The sequence below is a fragment of the Eschscholzia californica genome, unplaced genomic scaffold (assembly GCF_041429995.1).
Source record: "Eschscholzia californica isolate CP2 unplaced genomic scaffold, dmEscCali1.0.p SCAF_4, whole genome shotgun sequence".
In the NCBI taxonomy this organism is placed as follows: domain Eukaryota; kingdom Viridiplantae; phylum Streptophyta; class Magnoliopsida; order Ranunculales; family Papaveraceae; genus Eschscholzia; species Eschscholzia californica.
This window is the reverse complement of record NW_028238461.1, coordinates 29,109,591-29,130,230: the sequence shown is the minus strand read 5'-3', so window position 1 is coordinate 29,130,230 and position 20,640 is coordinate 29,109,591. Positions and strand designations below refer to the sequence as shown.

At 42.2% G+C, this 20,640-nt stretch overlaps 1 long non-coding RNA gene across 1 annotated transcript; it reads left to right on the top strand.

Moving 5' to 3' along the window:
• Positions 1 to 13,548: 13,548 nt before the first annotated feature.
• Positions 13,549 to 15,463, top strand: LOC147544031 (uncharacterized). Its single transcript, XR_015223540.1, has 3 exons — positions 13,549 to 14,015; positions 14,094 to 14,209; positions 15,164 to 15,463. It is a non-coding gene; the product is annotated as an uncharacterized LOC147544031 (long non-coding RNA).
• The last annotated feature ends 5,177 nt before the right edge of the window (positions 15,464 to 20,640 follow it).

Here is a 20,640-nt window from a genome sequence, read left to right as displayed (position 1 = left end):
AGTAGGTTGTCATCCTAGCATCTTTGGCTTGGTACGTACCTTGAAGTTGGTTGATCACTAGCTGGGAGTCAGACCTTACATCAAGGGTCTGGATCCCCAATTCTTTTGCCAAGGTCAGACCTGCAATGAAAGCTTCGTACTCTGCCTCATTATTAGTTGCTTTAAATTCGCACCTGATTGCTTGCTGGACTATGTCCCCCTGCGGGGAGGTCAGGATGACAGCAAGACCAGCTCCGTTCATATTACTTGACCCATCCGCGAACAAAGTCCACTTTTGAGGGTCTGGCTCAGTGAGACAGAGCAATTCTTTTTGGGCATGCGCTAGAGAGTCAGGAGTAAAATTGGCAATGAAGTCAGCTAATACCTGGGATTTGATCGTTGTCCTTGGTTGGTATGTGATGTTGTACTCACTTAGTTCGACCGCCACTCAGTCAAACGTCCAGACATGTCTGGCTTGTGCAAGACATTCTTCATTGGAAAGGCAATGACGACCACAATGGAATGACATTGAAAGTAGAGTCTCAACTTTCTAGCGGCCGTCACTAGAGCTAATGCCAACTTTTCTAGTTGACTGTACCGAGTTTCAGCATCAATTAAGGACTTACTGACATATTAGACTGAGAGTTGCTTACCGTCCTCTTCTCTCACCAAGACGGCGCTGACAGCTGTTTCAGACACTGCCCAAATAAATGTAAAGCTGCTCACCTGGCTTGGGTTTTGAAACCAATGGAGGTGAAGTGAGGTACTGCTTCAATTGTTGAAGTGCATCCTCGCATGCCGGTGTCCAATTGAAGTCTTTGGGTTTCTTTAGAGTAGTAAAGAAGAGATGACACTTCTCGGACGACCGAGAAATGAATCGGCTCAGGGCTGCTACCTTTCCTGTTAATTTTTGCACGTCTTTCGCACACTTGGGAGAAGGGATGTTTATTATCGATTGTATCTGGTCCTGATTGGCCTCGATCCCTCTGTATGTGACTACATATCCTAGGAATTTCCCTGAAGATACATCGAATGTACATTTATTTGGATTTAACTTCATGTTATACCTTTTTAGAACCTCAAAGGCCTGCTGCAAGTGGTTGATGTATTGTGCGGCTTCCAAGGATTTGACCAGCATATCATCTATATATACCTCCATTGTGTCGCCAAGCATGTTGGCAAACATCTTGTTCACCAATCTTTGATAAGTAGCTCCTGCATTCTTTAGTCCGAATGGCATAACTTTATAACAAAAAATACCCCTCTCGGTTATGAAAGAGGTTTTTTCTTGATCTTCGGGGTGCATAAGGATTTGATTGTACCCCAAAAAGGCATCCATGAAGCTGAGAAGCTCATGGCCAGCAGTTGCATCTACTAGCATGTCTATATGAGGTAAAGGGAATGAGTCTTTTGGACATGCCTTGTTCAGATCAGTGAAGTCGATGCACACCCTCCATTTCCCATTTTTCTTCTTTACGACCACCACATTGGCTAACCAGTCAGGGTAATGGACTTCCCTGATAAACCCTATGTTTAGTAACTTTTCTACTTCTTCGTTGATTACTTTGTTACGTTCAGGTGCGAACCTTCGCCTCTTTTGTCTAACAGGCGGGTGGTCTGGGTCGACTTGAAACTTATGCGTTATGATGGACGGGTCTATGCCTGTCATGTCAGTGTGTGACCAAGCAAAACAGTTGTGTTGTGTGGTGAGGGAGTCTGTGAGCTCTTTTCGAAGAGCAGGACTCAAATCAGACCCTACCTGTACTTTATGGTCAGGGTAGTCTGGATGGATTTGTACTTCATCCAGCTCCTCTATGCTAGGTTGGTGAGGGTCAGCATTGTGTGGCTGCTTAGTCTGTAATTGCTATAACGGGGTCTTGGGAGATTTCATTGTATTTTTATAACAATTACGAAAGTCCCCTTGGTCTCCTTTAATCTCCCTGACTCCCTTAGGTGTAGGGAACCGTACTACCTGATGGAATGTTGAAGGTACTGCTCTCATTGCGTGGATCCATGGTCTGCCTAGGATCATGTTGTAGGCCGACGGAGAGTCCAGCACCACGAATGTAGTTGGCAAATTGAGTCCTCCAGCATAGACAGGTAGAGATACTTCCCCCAAGGTCTGCTTCTGTTCACCACTAAAGCCAATGAGTACAGTTGATTGACGACATATGCTTGTCTCGTCTAAGCCCATACCCTGTAAAGCATGTAGAAACAATACATTAGCGGATGATCCATTATCAATTAAAATTCTCTTTACCAGAACGTTAGCAATTGTAAGAGATAGGACGAGAGCGTCCTGGTGAGGGTTGACGAGCCCTGTGACTTCGTTGTTTACGAAGCTGATGATCTGATCAGTACAAGCTGGTGAGGGAGCATCAGTTGAGTGCGTTGCAGGTCTATGAGCTATCCTTGCGCTCCTCTTAGCGTCTGAATGGCTGACTCCGCTTACTTCCGAACCTTCACTGATCATCGAGCATGTCCTTGTTGGGATTGACGGCTCTGGCTCCTTCATTTGTTCGTCCCTAAGTGCTAGCGTCCTTTTTCCTTTGTCTGTTAGCAAGTCCGTGAGGTGCTCTCTTTTCAACAGCTCTGCCACCTCCAAGCTCAAGGCTATACAACCTCCAGTGGTATGTCCGCGATCTGAATGAAATTCACACCACTTGGAGTTGTCCTTTTTGTCACTTGGAGTTTTGGTCATACCTGGCCACCTCAAGGTATTGCCCATACCTTTCATCACGGCCACTACCTCGCTGGGTTCAACATTGAGGTTATACTCCTGGAGTCTTGCCTTGGAAAGAACATGGACCTTCTCCTTAGGTCGTCTGGATGGAAAATCTAGAGGTCTTCTGTTCTCCTTCAGATTCAGGCGTCTTGGTGGGGTATGGGTCCCTGTTGCCTCGGTGTTCCAGCCTCCGATCTGGTCTCTTGGATTGTCGATCACTGGGCTGACCGTCGTAGGAATATCCTTTACTTCGGTGGGTCTTATCTTCTTCCCACCTTATCTCCAACCAAGCTCTGGATAGTACGTCATCAAGGGGTTGTACAGTTAGACTTGGTCAGCTCTTTATACAATTCTCCGTCATGTAGGAGCCCCTTCTTGAAGGCGTCTACAACAGTCTCGGTGTTGCAGTATGGAATAGACACTTTTTCCCTGTTGAATCTTCCCACGTACTCTCTAAGAGGTTCGCCTCTCCTCTGTTGTATTCTGTATAAGTCGCCAGACAACTTTTCTATCTTCTCGCTACTGGCGAACTGCTCAACAAAGGTATCGGTAAGTTGTGCGAAAGATGAAGTACAGTTGTTAGGAAGATTAGTGTACCACTGCAGGGTTGGTCCAACGAGGCTTGAGCCGAAGCTCTTACACATGCAGACCTCTCTTTGGTGTCTGGGTATTGCAGCGGTGAACATACGTTGCTTGTAAGAAGCAATGTGGTCAGCTGGGTCAGATGTACCATCATACATCTTCATATTCGGGAAACTAAACTTCTTGGGCATTTCAATAAGAGCGATGGCATCTACAAATGGTGAGTCGGCATAACTTTGGGGCAGACTCTTTTTAAATAGAGTCAGAACCCCAGGTATGCGTGTAAGTAAAACCTCTAGGTCTGCTAGCCTTTTAGCCAAGCTCTGCTCTAGAGAATATCTCTAGGGGAGTACGAGTTTGTAGGGATGTAAGTCCCATTAGCCTGTAACATAGGTATAATATATAAAGGAGGAAGAAAGAGGAGTGAGGCGCAGTCGTGGTCTGCACTGTTGGATGTTGGTTGTCATCCAGGTCTGGTTGAGTGACTGGTCGGCTTGAGGTACCACCTACTGCCGTCCGGGTTGACTACTCTGGAGCTGTCGAGCGAAGGAGGTTGGTTCGCCATGCCCCCTGCTTCAGTGATCCTTTCAGCACGTTCTTCGAGATTCAGCTCTGTCTGTCTAGAGGCAACTAGCCTTCGAGGTGGTACGGCTACAGACAGCTCTGTGATTTTTTCATGTAGTAATTGATTCTCGGCTCTGACCAGGATGTTCTCCTCTTCCAAGGCTTTGTACGTTACGTGTTCTCTTGCATTTGAGCTGTTAGCATTGCAAGTTGGGATGCTACGTCGAGTGGAGTGTTGGCCATCTCCTGTGCCATTGGGATAAACTCAGTAATTAGTTGTCGAGCCCCTCCTTCTAGCGCCAAACTGTGAGGGTAAGAAATCGCGGGTCAAGAAGTCAACTGGACCGAGCCGTTGATCGAAAGTCGAACCTCCAGCTGTTGATATTTTTGCAGGCACCGACGACGTCTTTGGGCTTAACCTGTGACAACAGAGACAAGAACACACGTGACCAGAGCTTAGGCACGGCTCGTAGAGTGACCAGAGCTCGCTCTCTACGGATGACTGACTTGATTGGAGAGTGACTATGACAGCGTATGAGGTCTGTCCTTGAGTAAGGCAACCGTGGAGTGGTTTGCCTTGTCCAGGGGTATGTATCATATAAATAAGTGAAGAGCTTTAAGGGTCTGACCTAGTAATTAATCACGTGGGTGGTATGTTAAGGGTCTGACCCCTAAGAGAGATAAAGTGAGCGAACCCTTGTTGATTGTCACGTGGGTGATGTGGGGAGGTCCTGACCTCTTGAAAGTAAGCGAACCCTTAAAGTAGACGAACCCTTGTTAGAGGTTATAGGAGAGAGAAAGTAGGCAGACGCTTGATAAGCCCTGTACTTGTACTTTCTCGGAAAAGTATGTGTTTGTTTCCTCAAAGGTCCTGCACCTGATAAGATATGCATGTATTTGATAATGTCTTGTATTTGACAAGGCCCTGTACCTTGATAAATGGTGTAGAGCCTCGTATCTTCTGTGCGCAGTATCTTATGAGGTCCTATATATGGATGCAAGGCCGTAATAGTGCCTAGGTGAGAGAAGGAAGGCAAGACTATATGATGATGCGGGACTCTATCAAAAGCCAGACTCTATGAGAGAAAAAATGTGTTGATGATCCTCTGTGTGAGAGAGAAAGTATTGGGTGTGCTCGGTGATCACCAGATGATCCGTATCATCTTCTTCTTGGTCCTTTTATAGTGTTTGTGGTCGACCTTCACCTGTCGTGATCTGTCGCCTTCAATGGGGTCACGCTTGGAGCTGTCACCATTAATACGAATATTGTAGCCCATTAACAGGTATATTCGGGATCTTCAATAATCGTAACGTCTACCAACGGATATGCGAAGGGAGGTCTGCTGGTGAGGACGAACCTCTTCTTCCAGGGCTGGAAGCGGTTACGTATTTCAGCCTGGCGAGGGCGGATCTCTTCCTCCAGGGCTGGAAGTGCTTCTTTACTTTGGCGTTGCTTCCGGGTGCCCGAAGATAAATGGGTCGGGCCCATTAGTCATTAATCACGGACTTTATCACCGTGTAGGCCCATTAATCATGGATTTATAGGGGCGCTCCTGGTGACGTATTTTGGCCCATATAAATATTTGTATCACGAGCACTTGGCAAATCGGCTGACGACCTTGTCTTGTCATATCTCATCCAGAGTACTGCATAGCAATCGATCAAAACATAACTGGTAGGCCTGTCTCACGAGCACACCTCATTGACTAAGTTGAAGCATTAGAAACAGGAGTTTCCAAAAAGCATTTACAATAAGGAAAGCACAACTGGCACCCTAGCTAATTGCTACGAGCACTCCTCCACATGCATATTGAGCCACTTTACTAAATCAGGTGGAAGAGGAAAACTTTGAATAACCATCCCTTGGCATATGGCGGGCCCCATCATTATGTGGGACCCAAAGGCACTTTGGCTTTTTATAAACCCTACATATGCTTTCTAGGTTTTGTTCAACACAAGGAAAGTTTATTGCACAACGTGCCTATACTAACGCTCGCTCAAGTATGTCATAGCGCTCACTCAACAATGCTTGCTCAAATGTACCAATTGTCAGTACACTTGCTCAAGCTATCAAACATATCTACTATCAGTACGCTTGCTTGCACCAGGTACACAAACGGTCATCTCCTTTGTACATTTTTCCAAATTATATTTTTATCAAAATATCTTCGATCAAACAATTGGCACTTCGCCATTCTTAAACTATCTTGGTAGTCAAACATTTTGGGCACATAAACATATTTTACTAACCAATTAATTGGTTGAATCAGTTTTATTTTCGACCGAGTGCACTGATGCGTTTCACCTAAAGTGTGAGTATGCAGTGACTGTAATGATCGTAACAAGATAGATAGAAAGATCCGGATCACCACACTTTGATAAAGTTGCCACCACAATGTGATAAAAGAACCAGTTGAGCTAACACCACACCTGGATAAAGTTGCCACCACAAGATAATAAAGACGCTCGAATCCACCACCAATGGCTCTTCCAAAAACCAGAGGATAAAGGAAAAGATCTAAACAGATTACAAAGTCACAAAAGATTCTTTAATTTCTCAAATTCGTTTCTGATCATTCCATTGATAATAAGCTTCATTGTATAGAGGAAATACAGTAACAGGGGTAATAAAAGCTAGTGTACATGCATAATAACTAGATACACTGGAAACAGCTTAGTTGAATGCATGAATGTAAAAATAAAAGACTAAACTTAATGCAGTTTGACTAAAAACGAGAATAACTCTTCAAGTCTATGAAAATCCACTTTGTAGAGGCCTATAACCCATATTTATTCGCTTATTTGATCCATCTTCAGCAAAGTAACACTCATCCCATTGGTAGGAGTGTTTTCGTGTTGCAGCATCGTTTGCTCCAACCCCGATTGTTCCAGCACCGTTTGCTCCAGCCCTGGTGATTCTAACACCGTTTTTCCCGCATCATGCACTGACGTCAGTCGAAAAATATTTACGGGGTTACTTCCATCACATTCGCTAGACTTTTTCGCTAAATGATTTCTACTTACTATTTAATCCGGTTATATTCTTGTTCTCCATCATTCATGTATCGCCAACCTTTGGGTTGACCACCGATCCCCACTTGTGCCAACACAAATAAAGTAAGACTATCTGCTGGCTTATTTGGTTAATTGATTATTGTGGGGTCCAAAGTACTACAGCTCATCCATAAACCCTAACAATAGAAAAACCAATGTGACTTGGTCAACCGTCCATTCATTGGTGGCATAATCCCTATCAACACAGTGAGAAAGAGAAAATCTTCCTTTAATGTGCTTTTATTTTGTCAACAAACACACGGTTGACCCTAGGTCAACTGGCGCTGACCCGGTTAGCACATAAGTAACTTCGAGTCAGCCGACGTTGACCCAGTCAGCGGTTTGTTGACTTCGGGTCAGCAGCCAATGACCTTGTGTCACGGCCTTTTTGTCCCGTTAGGTCGACCCGGCATATTATGCTCAAAGACACGGGTCGATAGTGCAGAATGTCAAATCCTAACGTGCCGTGCGGCGTCATGTACTCCCTCTTAGTACATAACCAGCCTTCCCGAACATATTCGGAGCATCTCGACTATCAAGTCACCTTGGTTCCCAACCAATAATGCGGCATGACACCAATGTGTCCCAACCTACGAGCATAGCTCGAGCCGTCCCGTATAATGCTTCCTTGAGTCATAGACTCTCGCCCACTATAAAGGATATCAACATATGTGCGGAGCACACCAAACCGCATATGCGGATCTTGCCATCTAGTCTCAAGCATCCGGCACCTTATCATCTCGGCTTACCATCCTGACATTGGGCATAGGAGCATCCATCTCTAATAAGCTACCTCATGCCCAACATAGCACATCAAGGCTTGGCCCCTTGAATAGCTCAATCCTCCTTATGGAATATGCTAGCACGACGCACGCCTCGCCATGGCATGAGAACATGTAACACGTCTTCCAAAGGAACCCGCAGTAACCTATCTCCAGGTACTATCCTGAGCCATTTCCTATGACAAGGGAACCCGTGCAATATGCTTCTCTCGCATACGCTAGGCCGGCCTCATGGGTTGAGCCACGAGGATGCTCACTTTCGTGCATACCATGCTAAGATGGGCGAGCTCCCATCCACGAGGTCTTGGCATATGCTGGATGCATATGAGGAAGAGAGACCACCTCTCCTATAGTGCAAAGTTCTTGTTTAGCCTATTTCCACAAGGAAACATCAATCTTTCAACCAAACATACTCGCTCTTGGCAAGACATGAATGCACCTCCGTGCATGGCTCAAGAAGCTTCTGGCCCCAACGACCTCGTCTTTGGCCCTCCGGCCTATATGCTCTTACGTGCTCTCCTAGCACTCGTCACGTCATATGCATGCTCAAGAATATGCACGTGACATACTCCCCCACTTGTAATGTCGACGTCCTTGTCGACTAAGTTTGGAGTACTTCAATCTTCTGCCCCAACTCCGATGCTACCACTGCACCTTCGTGTCTTCGGCAGACCGCACCTCCGTGCAAACTCAACTACGCAGTCTCGTCGCGCAGGTTCCCCTTCCGGGTTAACTCAATCCTCTGCAATGCATCCTCCGATGCGTTAGGATAATGGTCTTCTCTACCATTCATCCATGCTCAATGTTGCCCTCTGGCCTCAAATGTCGGCTCCCCCTCTGGTTCGCCTCTTCGTTGCAGCCTCTGCCGCTCCTCGAACTCAAGTACCTCACCTCCTCTGCTTCACCTCGAGTTGGCATCTCGATTGTCACCTCTCGCCTCTGCTTTCGTGACCAATCTTGCCATGCGTATCGCAGTGAACTGCGACACAACTCATCACCCTGGTACCTCAACAACCGTTGCCTTCACCCGAGTTAGCATTTCGACGCCACTGCGTCTTGCCATGTGCCCGCAATGTTGCCATCGCAAAGCAACTCGTCTTCAATGTCACTCACCTCTGGATCAGACCCTATGTACCCATGTACTCCATGTTCTGACTCCTTGGTTTGCTTGTTCATTGAGACCCTCATTACGCCCTCCGGCTTCTCACATCAAGTGCACTCTAGTACCTAAGTACCATTACTTGCACCCTTGAGCGTATACCACTTGAACTCTTCGCAATGTCGCCCCTCTCTCGACGACCCTTGCCTCGGTTGTGCCTCTGCACCTGCACCTCTGTGCAACTCAAACAAGCCTCTGCTTGTGCGCCTCCGCGCTTGCGCCTCGTGCGCTCGGCATCCTCCATACCATCCCTTCCTCGGGAATTTATCGTGTTGCCTTCGATGTCCACTGAAACGAGCACGGTAGCTTCTCTCCACGAGAACTACATGGTACCAAACCATCCACCACTGGCATACTCTTGGGAACGTCCTCTTGACTACATCCAGACACACACTTGCCATTTAATCATTGGCGATGCTCCTTAACCCGAGCATCTTGGTAGGCTCGTGTCCCTCTTGAACTCGTCCGAACGTACCACCGCATAAGTTCCAACACATCTCATGCAGCACCATACGGCTTACAACTCGCTTGCAAACTCGACGTCTCCATATGTATCTGACGATATGAACTTAGTCCCAACTATCCTCAGACTTGAACGATGCTTAATGTCACCACGACACATCATTCTGAAATTCCATAACGTGAGCTGATCTCTTCTCAGTCACCACGTACTCATTGCACACTGTAGGCTTGAACTCGGTTCCAACTTACCTCCAATGCATAACTCAAACATGGGCCGATCCACTTCAGATACAACGACCCTCATATTACTTGACGGCTTGAACTCGGTTCCAACTACCATCAGTTTTATCTTGATCTCGTGAATCTGTCATCTAGACTTCACACCAATATGACCATAAGCTTCAATGTTGGTTTCGACTTATAGTACTCATGCGACATACCTCACACAACTGCGCTAGCATATCCATGTCTCATCTCAAGTGAGTTCATTGTCTTTGGAACTCAAATGCGCTTACAATACACCGTGCCGAACTCTATCATGCACCATCCCACATAAGCACAACTTGATCTAGCACCAACTTGCCCAACGATGTACTCTGTCCATCTATCTTACTCTTGACCTCTGTCTTCTGTAAGAAGCTTGAACTCACAACATCACAAGTCACTCGATGCTACCTTCGGCTTAAGCATAAGAGAGTATCCTTCAACACCTTGTTGCCATACCCTGCTCTAATGCTCAAGTATCACTTGGATCAACATAGCTCCACTCTTGGATGCCAATCCAACAAGCTTACTCAGACTAGCTTACCACAAGCTCTCAGGCCGACTCTACTTGCCATCTTGGTACACTTCATACCAAGCATGTTGTCCACTCAAAGGACCCTAACATATGATGTACCCAATGCGCACCAAATCGTACTGAGCATTACTGCACTAAGCTCGCACACGACTCACCGTGCCATTCTTAGTTCATCCCATTTCTGCACTTGTCCTTACCTCTAACGGACTCAAGTATATATGGTACCTTCTTGTACACCAAGTCACCCTAAACTCTTGCCACTGAGCTTGCACATGACTTCTTGTGTCAATACGGTTCCATCTCATATCTAGCATATGTCCTTCGTCTCAAAGGAACATAGACCCAAATATAGCTACCACCGTAGCATCTGTGCACACGACCTATTCCTTCCATCGGAACTCTCGTCGCCTTATGCACTATGCATCCCTTAACAAGGTCCCCTTCTAGCATCATAGCTTCAGAGACCATACCATCTTGAATGCATCTCGCTCTGAAAACCTTCTCTCGGAATCATGCTCTCAACGCAGCTCTTCATACACACTCCAGTATACCACATACCATAGTGGGAGAATCACTAAGCTCTTCGTCACACTCTTCGAGCATAGTTACCATCTCTTGAACCTGCCATCCAGGCTCTAGAAGTATGCTTCCAAACATACCACATGTTCTTAGGCATATCTCCTTGCTTGTCCTCTCAAGCTCCCAAAACATATCCATTTGCCACTATCACTAGGCTCTTGGAACACATCTTGTAAGCTATCAAACTCTAAGTCCATCCGTCACTAGGACCAGAGCAACATACTCACTTGCCTATCCCATAGGCTACAATATCAATTGTCAAATGGGTATCAGGATGTAATATATTTCCAACTTGTACATCTTCATCCTGTAGCTCAGGCTCTGACGTCCATTTCTCATATAGGATCAGAGCTCCATACTCTTAAGTTTGACCAATCAAGCTCTGATACCAATTGTCAAATAGGTATCAGAGTGTAATATATCTTTAGCCTGCACCTCTTCTGGCTCTGATACCAATTGTCACGGCTTTTTTGTACCGTTAGGTCGACCCGACATATTATGCTCAAAGACACGGGTCGATAGTGCGGAATATCAAATCCTAACGTGCCGTGCGGCGTCATGTACTCCCTCCTAGTACATAACCAGCCTTCCCGAACATATTCGGAGCATCTCGACTATCAAGTCACCTTGGTTCCCAACCAATAATGCGGCATGACACCAATGTGTCCCAACCTACGAGCATAGCTCGAGCCGTCCCGTATAACGCTTCCTTGAGTCATAGACCCTCGCCCACTATAAAGGATATCAACATATGTGCGGAGTACACCAAGCCGCATATGCGGATCTTGCCATCTAGTCTCAAGCATCCGGCACCTTATCATCTCGGCTTAGCATCCGGACATTGGGCATAGGAGCATCCATCTCTAATAAGCTACCTCATGCCCAACATAGAACATCAAGGCTTGGCCCCTTGAATAGCTCAATCCTCCTTATGGAATATGCTAGCACGACGCACGCCTCGCCATGGCATGAGAACATGTAACACGTCTTCCAAAGGAACCCGCAGTAACCTATCTCCAGGTACTGTCCGAGCCATTTCCTATGACAAGGGAACCCGTGCAATATGCTTCTCTCGCATACGCTAGGCCGGCCTCATGGGTTGCGCCACGAGGATGCTCACTTTCGTGCATACCATGCTAAGATGGGCGAGCTTCCATCCACGAGGTCTTGGCATATGCTGGATGCATATGAGGAAGAGAAACCACCCCCTCCTATAGTGCAAAGTTCTTGTTTAGCCTATTTCCACAAGGAAACATCAATCTTTCAACCAAGCATACTCGCTCTTGGCAAGACATGAATGCACCTCCGTGCATGGCTCAAGAAGCTTCTGGCCCCAACGACCTCGTCTTTGGCCCTTCGGCCTATATGCTCGTACGTGCTCTCCTAGCACTCGTCACGTCATATGCATGCTCAAGAATATGCACGTGACACTTGGTCACATGTCCCCAACTTTTGTCAGTGTACCGCCACACAACAATATGTCCTACCCAGCAGCCGGCTCCCCCAACATCTCAAGTGATTAGGCGGGGACAGGATTTGAACCTCCAGTCTTCACGTCATGGGCCTGATGGGTCCCATCACAATAGGCAAGAGCATATGCTCATCATGCTTACACAAGTAAATGACCTGGTCAATATGTTCAAAACTCCACTCTTTAGAAGTCAAAAACCACTTTACCTGAAAGTGAAAACCACCATTAATGTCTACACGTCACTACCAGGTGCTTTGGAAAAAAGTCATTTCTAAATTAAGTGTCATCTTTAATAAATGCCATTTTTAAATGTGGCGACTTCTTTCAACATTTTCTAGTTTTCGTACTAAAATACTTTCTGACTTTTACTTCTCTTGATTTTTTTAGGGAATTTCGCTCAAATGTCCCGTTTTGGGGTATAAAAAGCATTTTTGCCCCACCTCAAGAAGTTTTTGCAAAAATACCCCTTTTCTATGTTTTCCGATTTTTCTTGATATCTGAATTTTTTCCTTAATCAGAGAAATAAACCGAGTTCTTCATCTCTCTCTTATTTCCTCTCAACCAAAGTTCGAAATCACTCCTTAAATCAACTATCACTCCAAATTTTTATCTCAATCTAGTCTTAGTTCTCAAATATCTCGGTTGATTTATCTTTCAACTCCTCATTAAGCTAAAGTGGATCCTAAGAAACCTTTGAAGCTCTCACTCTCTCTCAAAGTCAAAATTTTCCAAATCATCAAATCAATCGACCTTATGAAGCTCACACGAAAAGGGGCATTTTTGCAAAAACTTCTTGAGGTGGGGCAAAAATGCTTTTTACACCCCAAAACGGGGAATTTGAGCAAAATTCCCAATTTTTTATATAGACTGAAATATTCTCGTGTCTTCTTTTCTCTTGACCAAAATATTCTCTAGGTTTAAAATGTTTTTCCGGCCGCGTTATTTTTTCTGAACGAGAAATTTTGTTTAGTGTGTCTGTTTCACTGAAATAATTTTTATTACTTATATTAATTATCACAATGTTTATCTGAAAGCCAGCTAAGGTTGCAATACTTATAGTGCGACCCAAAAACCGACCATCTTCATCAGTCAAACCGTCAATCAGTAATTCGGATAATGAAGGAAACTTGAAATCTTCATCAGATCACTCCTATATGCCATCTCTAGATCAATTCAAATTTTTATTTTTTGAAGTTAACCTCATAAAACAATAAGAGTATTACAAGTAGGACCAAAATAAGGATACATCAAAATAATGGCCTAAGTATAAAGGATGAGCAACAAGGGGTAAATGTGTTAAATTAAGGGCTAAAAAACCACACTGCCACACCATGGGCTAAAGAATTGCAACTCCTGGGGACGTGAGAGTAAATAACTTGAAACTTTTCTGCCAGGTCACGTATCTCCACGAGATCTGCCTAGATACGCCATGGGGCACTCTCAACACCGTCTGCTAGAAGGTCTACTAGGGTTTGCGATCTCCTTCTAATATAAAGGAAACTTTCTCTAAAGCTAAAAAAAACCTAGTCTGAAGGCGACAAGCTCACTGTGTAATGGAGATTTTGGGGAGAACACCAAAGTTTGAACACCAATGGTAGATCCATTAGAAGTTCTTGCTACAGCAGCAACTAATGCTTTATCTTCCTTATAGGCTCCATCAACATTTATTTTAATCATGTTCTCTGAGAGGAGATGCCAAAAGTTTACCTGCATGTTAGAATTAGAGGCAAAAGAAGAGAAAGAGATGAGTCGTACCATAATGAATTTTTAGTATTTAGCCATACTCGCCGAAGATCGATGGGGATTTTCCTAAATATCCAGTCGTTTCTCGACTTCCACCATTCCCAAAGCAAAAAGGTGTAAGTTTTCCACTCAAAAATCTCTGTAATACCTTTATTTAACATATTAGTTAGGTTGATTTTTGGATCTATGTCTAGGGATTGTAAGAAAACTTCATCAGTGAGTTGGAGTAGCTCTTGGAAGCATCGACAGGAACCGAAGAGATGCAATATTGTTTCCGTTTCACTCGAGTTGTATAACCGACAAATCTGAGGTACCGTTTGTATTCTGCTTCCCACAATACTTAAGGTAGGTAGAGCATTATGTATTATTTTTCACATAAAATTCTGAATCTTTGGGCTAGATGAAGATAACTTCCAAAATTTCTTCCAAGGAAATGATTGTACAACAGTAGTAAGAGTAGGTAACCTTTTGATATCCGAATAATAAGATTTAGTACTAAATCGACTTGATTCAGTAGGCTTCCAAACAAGTTTATCCTCGGTATGCTCTTCTAAAAGATTAATATCTGTAATCGCATTAACAGTCAAACCTTGGAAGTAGACCTGTAGTAAGCTTTCATTCCATCTACTAGGATTACGAAGAATCAAGTTAGAAACCTTCTTAATATGGGTAGGTAAATCTTGGATAAGAGTTGGAATGTGTCCTTCCACCTCTGGAATCCATGGATCACTATATAGTAATATTGATTCAATTACCATTTCCCAGTTGCCATAATGTATTATCTTTTAAAGTAGACCCAACCTTTAAGAGTGAAGACCAGAATGGCGACTGATTAGACATTGGTTGGACAATCCAAAAATCAGAGTTCCGACAATATTTTGACTTCAATAGTTGTACATATTAACTTAGATTCTGTTAAAAACCTCCATCCCATTTTCGCTATAAGGGACTCATTTACCTCTTCAAGAAAACATATCCCTAACCTACCATACTGTTTAGGACTGCAAATAATCCCCCAATTTATAAAGTGAATTTTATGTTTGGATTGAGCATGTCCCCACTAGAATCATCTTTCAATTTTCTCTAAATTCTTGATAACCTGTTTTGGTAACATTTGAAAAGTAAAATGGTAAGTGCAATAAGTTGAGAATAGATTTAACTAATACTGTCTTCCCTGCTTGAGAAATTAATTTTTCTTTCCAACCTGATAAAGAATTTCAGAATTTTTCTACTAACCAATCATATGTATGAATTCTATTTCCAGGTTCTAAGAGAAAAGCTCCTAGATATTTAGATTGGATGTTCATAAGGGGAGCATTCAGAGAAGAAGTAAAAACAACTCTTATATCCATTGGGACACCTGTACTGAAGAAAAATGAAGATTTCTCAAAATTTACTTTTTGGCCCGAAAATTGAGAGTAATCATGCATCATTTCAAGAATAGCATGTAAGTTAGTAGTAGTACTTGCCTTACCAAATAAGATTAAATCGTCGGCAAACAATAGATGAGTAATAGAGGGGTTGACGGTATTAATCTTATACCTAATGTAATAGTTTTGAGCTTCATAATGTGAAATCAACAGGGAGAGGGATTGGGTGGTGGCGATGAAGAGGTACGGGAAAAGGGGACACCCCTGCCTCAGACCCCTAGTTAACTTGGAGTCCCCATAAAGACGACCATTAATTTGGACCTTTAACCGCGGAGTGGGAATACAATTCAGAACTAGGTCGAGAATACGACCTCTCAAACTTATGGCCTCTAGTATAGTCAGTATAAACCCCCACTCGACCCTATCGTAGGCCTTGGCCATGTCCATTTTTAGGGCAAAGGATCCTTTCTTGGCTTCGAATTTGTGCATAGAGTGCATAAGTTCTTCACTCAAAACTATGTTGTCTAGTATTTGGCACCCGGGACAAAGGCGTTATGGGTCCACATGATGCAACTCTCAAGGGAAGGTTGAAATCTATTGGCCAGAATTTTAGTGATGAACTTATAGATAGAGTTACACAAGGAAATCAGACAAAAATCTGAAGAGGAACTCGGATTCCTGATTTTTGGAATTAAGGCAATTGTAGTTAAACTAATGCAAGGATCGATATAACCTGATGAGAACGCCTCTTGAATATATGTTGTTAACTCATCACCGAATGTCTCCCAGTGATGTTGAAAAAAGATGCATGATAACCTGTCTGGTCCAGGGCTTTTAAGTGAGCCCATCTCCATAACCACCGTCTTTATTTCTTCCAATGAAGGAATCCTTGAGATGTCGTTGATGATTTCGTCCTAAAGTACATTAAAATTGTGTAGAATCTCAATTGGGAGCTGACATAACGATTCCGCCATAAATAACTTCTAAAAAAAATAAGTAAGGTCGTTAACAATTTCATACTCTTTAGTAGAAATAACCCCTGATTGTAAAGTAAGTTGACTAATTCGATTCTTTTGACGACGGCTAGACATTGCCGTATGAAAAGCTTTTGTATTGCGATCACCGTTGAGAGCCCATTTTGACTTAGTTCTTTACTCTGCCTTCAATTTTTCAATTTCCTTTAGATGAAGAATTTGTTCTTGAAGATTGTTTTCAATCAAAAGGGTCAGTTCTGATGGAGCAATAGTTTGTATGTCCACAAGCCGTTTCCGTAAAGTCCACAAGCCGTGTACATGTAGTGTGATTTTCCTGAACCACAGTGGTGATTGAGATGATGATAATAAAGCAATTGCATAAGAGAACCAGAAGAGAAACCTTGATTTTGTTCTTCATTTTCTTTTTTCAAAAGTAGTTATTTGGAGCAGTGAATCCATTTTTGAGGAGGCAATTCTCAAAATTAAAGTTCCTAGAAACTATTAATGGAGGGAGAACAAACTATAAAGGAAGGATAAATGGGTTCCGGCAAAGGGATGAGCAAAAAAACTCAGATATGTACCTAGTTTAAGAGAGAGAGTGACGGTTACAGGGAGAGGTTAGAGAGAGAGAGAACAAACTTTGTTGGAATATTTTCTTATTATTATATTACAATTATATTATATTATAATATAATATATTCTATTATTATATTATATTATGTTATATTATTATATTATATTATATTATATTATATTATTGTACTATATAATTCAAACCTTTATTTTGTGTGTGGTTTATGTTCATGACTTGACTTCTATTTAATTCAAACTTCTTATTCACCAATGTCCCTTCAATTACAATTATCCATATTGTTTTTATTTTATCCAAAATAAGTTGTTCAAGTCCGAAATAGAAGAAAAGTTCAAACGTTGTAAATTTAAGTAGCAACTGTAACGTACTTGAGCAAATACAAAATAAAAAAAAGTTACTAACCGAAAAACAAAAGTCAGAATGCAAATTAGTTGCATCTAGGGATTCTGGCTTTTTCTCAAAAGAAAAAAAAACGATTATGCCAGATTTTCGTCGCAATCTGTTATGCCAATTTTTCGTGGCAGACACACGAAATTAGCTAGTTAGGTGTTCTGATTTACTCTCAACTTTGCCCTCTCATTGTACAGAGTTATCATTGAAGCAAGACTTGCTGAGTTATGTTTTTTGAGAAGCAACAAAAGTTCTTTAGGTTGCACTCCAACTTCTGTCATTTTCCAAACAAGTTCTCGTTCGACCCCTTCAACCGAGAAACAAATGCACAACCTTTGAGATTTTGCGCCAGTGCGTGCTTTTGACGTCCGTTTACTACTTCAACACACCACCTGCCGTATTCCAAACATTTTACTCTGATAGGATAAGGACAATCACACTTTGAAGAACTTGTGAGTCTTTTTTTTGGCGGGGTATGTGTTGGACTTGAATCTTTTTTTCCTTGTGACTTGCATATGTACCATCACTAGAACATCTTAGCAAACTCAACGACCTTTTGCCTTCTTTGTTTTTGTTTCTTCCGGATCTTTTAACTAGGACGAAGAGATTTTTCTTCGCTTTCTCCGTACACCAGTCAACAACTGACTCTCTTGACTCGAAAAATTGTAAAATTAGAGAAATATTTCCTTGAATTCGTACAAATGAAGAATTAAAAAAGTATACGAAGCGTAAGTAAGAGAAGCATACCCTCTCAGTTATGAAGTGTTCACTAAAGTCAAGAAATTCAGCTCTTAAAGGTATGGCCTCGTCTCCAAGCCATGATGTTTGTGAGTCAAATTGGGTGCTCTATAAGACAAATTTAAAGTATAAACAAGTAGGATTGGAAAAAATAGATCATTATGATTTTAAAAGAAATCAAACCAGAATTTCGTGGAAAAACCCCAGAAAAGGTAAGGAATTTTGTAGATTTCCCACGAAATTCTGGGAGTTTCAACTTCCCCACGATTTTTTGCCATGAAATCATTTTGTATTCTTCTAAATAACCTAAACGTAAACACAATCAAATTATAAAAGTTATAGTTTTACCTCATCAATGTCATTAATGCCTATTATAAAAATGCCCGGATGACCTTCTTCAGGTGGAGATTGAGGGGTTTTATGTTTTCCATCCATCTAGGGTTTGATAAAAAAAGCAAGAAAGAAAGAAAGTGGTAGAAACTATAGTTTACCTTTAGTAGCACTGAAAAAATAAGAGTAAGACTAAGAAGCCCGGATGACCTTCTTCAGGTGGAGATTGAGGGGTTTTATGTTTTCCATCCATCTAGGGTTTGATAAAAAAAGCAAGAAAGAAAGAAAGTGGTAGAAACTATAGTTTACCTTTAGTAGCACTGAAAAAATAAGAGTAAGACTAAGAAGAAGGAATAAGAAGAAGAAGAAGAAGAAGAAGAAGAAGAAAGAAGATTAATTAAGAAGAAAAAGAAGAAGAAGAAGAAGAAGAAGAAGATGATGAAGAAGACAGTTTAGGTTTTTAATTTTTAACTATTATTTTTGTTAATAGTCCACAAATTACTAACTATTAGCAGGGGCAGAGCTATGTGTAGACTAACCCAGGCTATAGCCTGGGTCAAGTCTTATAGGCTCCGCTCAAAGATACTAACATTTGTATGAGGTAGCCCGGCTGGATGACGCATTGCCTAGCACACTTGCGACAAGGGTTCGAAACCATCCTCCAACATGATTTATTTTATATTTTTTCACATAGGATTTTTTTAAAGAATAATCCTCGTCTGGTCCTCAACTTATAACGAAGTCCTGACTTTAGCCTTAACACTTAACTAACTGATTTTTGACACTCAATTATGTCTACACTTTTGTTTCGGCGTCCTTCCTCTCTTCTCTTTATCTTTATTTTTCTTCATTCTTTTTGCATCTTTTTTTATTCTATTATCACTTCAACCTCCACCATAAGCCTCTCCCATACTAAGGGAAATTATCGTGGTATGTCTACCATATTTCATTTCAACTACTTGGTAAGACAAAATAGTTGACGCCCTTGATTTGTGTTTTTGTCACAAATGTAACTTCAAATTTTTCTCTCCTCAAACTTTGGGTATGTCTATCGATAGAAAGTAAAAAATTTATTGTAAAATAATAAAATAAGCAATTGTGTTGCACAAAAAATGCCATCATCTTTCACAAGTAGTAATGACTTAAAATTTCATACATAAAACTCTATTTAAGCCAGCCCTGCCTAAGACGAAATCCTAGCTCCGCCCCTCACTATTAATATTAAAATTTTTATTGAGTTGTCCCCTTATTAAATCAAAGCCAACTAAGTCAAACATAGTTGACTTGCACCGTGTCCGAAAATAGTTGTGCATATAAGAAAAACGATTGTCCTCCTATTGACCACCATTCATATGTGAAAATTGTGACTTTCTTTCCATGAGATAATTTTGGTTTTCACATCACATCAACCTCCACCATAAGCCTCTCCCCTACTAAGCGAAATTATCGTGGTATGTCTATCATATTTCATTTCAACTACTTGGTAAGACAAAATAGTTGACGCCCTTGATTTGTGTTTTTGTCACAAATTTAACTTCAATTTTTTTTCGCTCCTCAAACTTTGGGTATGTCTATCGATAGAAAGTAAAAAATTTATTGTAAAATAATAAAATAAGCAATTGTGTTGCACAAAAAATGCCATCATCTTTCACAAGTAGTAATGCCTTAAAATTTCATACAAAAAACTCTATTTAAGTCAGACCTGCCTAAGACGAAATCCTGGCTCCGCCCCTGAATATTAGTATTAAAAATTTGGGTTATTTCCCAAATGGCCCCCAACTTTGTGACCAGCTTCCTGCCTGGCCCCCTACTTTAGCAATAATTCCCATATGGCCCCCTTTTTCCGTTATCTTTAACGGTCCGTTACTCTCTCTCCTCCATCTCATTTTCTCTCTCTGCCAAGTCACCTATCACGCCACATCATCATCTTCTCCGACATAAGTCGTCGGCGGCGACCTTCAAAATTTTTTTTATTCTCTCTCTCTCTGAAATTTTTTTTTTTTTCATTTCCTCTCACATCTCTCTCTCTCTAAACTCCGGTGAATGGAAACCCCCTTCGCCGGAGTTTAGAGAGAGAGAGAGATATGAAAGGGAAAAAAAAAGGAATTTTTTTTAGAGAGAGAGAATAAAAAAAAATTTAAGGTCGCCGGCCGGAAATTTGACTTGCCGACGACCTATGCCGGAGAAAATGATGATGTGGCGTGATAGGTGACTTGGCAGAGAGAGAAAATGAGATGGAGGAGAGAGAGTAACGGACCGTTAAAGATAACGGAAAAAGGGGGCCATATGGGAATTATTGCTAAAGTAGGGGGCCAGGCAGGAAGTTGGTCACAAAGTTGGGGGCCAT